Raw genomic sequence first — 4,397 nt, forward strand, 5'->3', positions numbered from 1 at the left:
GCTGATGACTTGAGGCTCAAAACGCGTGTCGCAATAGGGATTTGAAGGCTTCACGTCCTCGTTTGAAATGTACATCATACATTCAGCAATAGTTACGCTCTCTTTACTCGTTCTTGCGATATGGACGGGATTTGGATCAAAAATTCATTGAACCCCATTTTTGTCATTCCCCCGATTTTGATTTGAGCGCTATTGGCACCCTGTGATTTGCCCAACATTGAGTCGGGGCTTCAAACGAGCTTGAATGTGTGTACCACATGCTAAGCAGCAATGGGTACGTGCAGAATTGCCGAAGATAAAAGCGGGTAATTAATTTTTAGTGAAACAATGCCCCGACATAAGCCGAAAGTTCAGATAACGTGTTGAGAGCTTTGGTGGCGGTGGTGCATCGCTTTTTGTTTGAACTGCCATTGTTAGATGGAAGAAGAAACATTCTCGCTTATTAAATTTTAGAATGACGATGAGTTTTGCCTTTCCAGGATACAAATTCCTTAGAAACTCTTGAACAGAGGGTTGAGGTCTGGTTGGCACCGAAGTATTTTCAATAATGTGCCTTTGGAGGAACGTGCGGGTGACTCGGAGAATGAAAATACTGACTTCATTTGTATTGTACTAATACATTTTGAAACAGTATAATTAATGTCAAGTCACAACACATGTTGCTTGTTATAGAAATGTTTTGTTTTGAGACCTTCCCGGAATATGTCGCATAGAATGTAAACTAATACTGCTTAAAACTAGAACTCATTAATGGATATTTAATTTTTGTGTATGAGGCTGATCAGTAATAACCATGGGTTAAACCTGGGCCTAGGAATATCTAATGCGCCCTTTCTAGTTTGTGATCGGTAAGTCCTTGTCCCATTAAGAAACTAGTAACTTGCATCGACAAAATAATCGGTCAGCCAAAGGTTAACTTTGTTAGGGCTCAAGACTAAAACTCTTGTCAGGAACACTTTATCTTCACCTGTAAATATCATTTATCGACACTGCAACAATTAAAGCAACTAAAAGGAGCACGGAAAAAAGGTTAAATCCAAGTTTCATTTGTATCAGGAGCAAAAATATGAACGAGGCATTCCATTAGGAAGGTTTTAAGTTAACGCCAATGTAACGGGTCAAGTCCATCAACATCATGACAAAGGAAAATCATGGTCATCAACTTCGGTAACGTTCAGCTTTTAAAAGTTTTGATGAGTTACTTGACTTTGACTTTCATAATCATTGTAACATACAGACACATACGTGCTTATCAAATAAAAGGATATTGCTCTAGTCATTCCTTACTTCCTACAGAGTCTCTTCAAGTCAAGACGATGAAGACGAAGGCCATAATAATTCATATAAGTCGCCTTCCTCCCACTTGGTTTCATTTTGACCGATTAAATCCGATTAAAATTCTCGCCAATTTGAACACTATCGTTTTCACCTTCTCCATCCAAATCTCAGCTATCAATCACTTTAACTCAGCAATATTCCAATAATTAAGGCCGGGGCTAGTATAGGATGCGTGTGAAATATCCTTCCCATTAACAATCTCCCTCTTCGAATAGTTATTCAAGTCTTCTTCCGAACTTTCATCACACCACTTTTCCTCCACCCCTTCCCAACCGGCCCCAATCCGACCCCAACTCTGTCGTTGCTACTATCACCAAGTTCCTCAAGAAGTACTTGGGCGTACCCCAATGTGCAAAAAATTAATGGACGAATCTCAAATTGCGTAAAAAGGTCAGTGTCCAATAGTGTCGGGAACCTGATCCTTCCGGAGGTGATGTTTGTCAAGGACTTGATAACATCCTATTGTGATTGACCCGGAATCACTTCGGACTTTGGGCGGTCATGCACCGTTGCTCGGTGCCCAGTCAAATTCCATGAACAACTGGAGCTGACAAGGCACTTGTTCAATGTGGATCATGGGTCACTTTGCTATAACCAATAATTTCATCACCTATCCAGCACCATCTGTTCTGTTCTTGGGTCTACTTTTTCCCTTTTCACTTTTTCCACGTGCACTGAACACATTTTAGACATACTCATTGTCTTATCAAATTCTTGTTAATTATTTGTTGGTCTAACCATTTTGATTCCTTCCCCTTTTTTGGTACATATTTAACCATATTGTATGAGCCTATTTAGATGCTTTTGCATATTTTTGCCACTGCGATGTGTACCCCATTTTTTACTTCTTTTCACTTTTTAGTTTACTTTTTACTTTTTCGTTCGATAATGCTAGTTCATATAAAGAAAAACGCTGTCTGAAATTTTCGAATAAAGTGACCAATTGTCGCAATAACAAAAAAGAGCAAAAAGACCAATAACTTTTCAATTAGAGTGTTTATTGGCCAAGTATTTTGCTTTGATACACTGTCAACGAAACAAATGGGATGACAAACTAGGATAGTCAGTATTTTCGTTCGGTAATGCTAGTTCATATGAAGAAAAACGCTTACTCCAATTTGAGAATGCCAAATAAGACATTTTTTCAGGCAAAGGCAAATTGTTGATACTGGTCAAATTGTTCCCATTACAAACCAAGGACATGGTGGTATCCATCTTCACTTAAATATATTTTGCTCAAATGCCAAGACATCCAGGTGCGTTTTTCTTTGTTAAAACAAGACAAGGGCTTACTTAAGTAAACAATATATCATTAAAACTTGCTCTGATTAATGTATCCATCCGTTGAAAACCTACAAAAAGATTGTATTTTTGAACACGCAATTGATAGATGAAGTTAGTAGCCTTTGTTACGTTTTGTATTGAAATTTTATTAAAACCCTTTGATCAGTCGCCGAGACCAAGGCACTAGCCGAAACATTACCCTTCAAATGCAGTATTTTGCATCAAATTTGATCACAAAATGCTTCGGTTATACCTAACAGCAATTACCCAGAAAAAACGTTACGCTTTTTCAGCGTCCCAAAAATGAATAAAAATAGGATCATATACCTAATCAGAGGAGGTTGCGACTAACGTTATCAATTTGCATTTTTTGTGACGTATGACATTACTAGTTGTATGATGGAAACCCTTTATTTAGCCTCAAAATGGAACTCTGGTTTTCCTCGCGTCAAGCTAGTGGAATATTTGTCTTTTGGGAACTTTTTTCAACGAATAAAAATTCTTTAAATGAAAAATGTTTAGCATTAATAAGAAAAGATTAAAGCCGAACAACCCATTATCCTTCAGCCCTCATATCTTTCTGCCCTTGTACTTTCGTAAATTCGTCATTTATTTCAATTTTTTTTCCTAAAAGTTGAAAAATCCCACAGAACGTTTTTTGTGCAGTTTTAGGCATTCTTTTTTTCTGCAAAAGTAATGGTATGACGGTAGCACCTTACTTTTTTCGCTAACGACTCAAGCTCTGCATTATACAACTGATATGAGCTACTTTCACCGATGCTTATATACCAAAAATTATTTCTTTAGCAAAGAAAACATTGTTGTAACTTGAAGTCTTGGCATTTGAGCCAGCATGTCATCAACATTTCTAACCATTGTGAGGAATCAGGGTTTTCTTGAGGAAAGAAATTTTAGCAGTTCTGTTTTTTTTTTGATCGATTGAAAAATTAAAGGAAAAACCCGAAATCAATGAAGAACATAGCACCAAGGCTAAGTCACAAATTGTGATATTACAAGGATTATTCAATTGTGCAGATGATGGTTTGATCAAATGTTTCAGCTTATATTGACTTCTAGAGCTGTCAAATGGATGTATTTTGACATTTAGAATTGATTTCAATATAAAACCCATCTTTAAGGAACGGCATAAATAACCTCTGCAATAAAGAAAACAGTTCCCATTCATTTTTAATCGTTTGCCTGTTGCTTTGAGAGCCTAAATGTGATATTCAAGGCTTGTCCATATTTTATGGAATGAACCCTTCATTTCAAGTGTTTGGCATATTTTGACTTTTTGCCCGGTAGGTTGCATTTTGCAAAAAGTCTATTTATTCAGGGGTTCTGGGGTTCCTGACGTATTGCAAAAAGCCTAGCATGCAAACAGTGGTTTAGAACTGAGTCGAGAAAAAGGAAATAAGCAATAGGTTTGGTGAACTATAAATTGGACTTGCGAGCGACTTAACGCCCTCCCTTTTCTTCCTCATCGAAAACGGTAACGTGAAGCAAAGAAAAATGGACGTATTGACTTATCTAGACCATATAAATGTATGCTTATGCCAAATGTTGGGTAGTCTGCAAGCATCTTTTAATCTTGATTTATAGAGAGAGGCTGAAAAATTAAACCTATATAGCTGACGGAACTGATTGCATCATCCAAATTTGATTCCTTTCCTCTCTGCTTGATCCTGAGGCTTTGGCGTTCTCAAGCCAAGGAGGGCTTTCCTTGAACCCTCTGAGGGCGTTTGTGCACACCATGACTCAAAGAGGTATACGAT

The sequence above is a fragment of the Tigriopus californicus genome, chromosome 7 (assembly GCF_007210705.1).
Source record: "Tigriopus californicus strain San Diego chromosome 7, Tcal_SD_v2.1, whole genome shotgun sequence".
NCBI lineage: Eukaryota > Metazoa > Arthropoda > Copepoda > Harpacticoida > Harpacticidae > Tigriopus > Tigriopus californicus.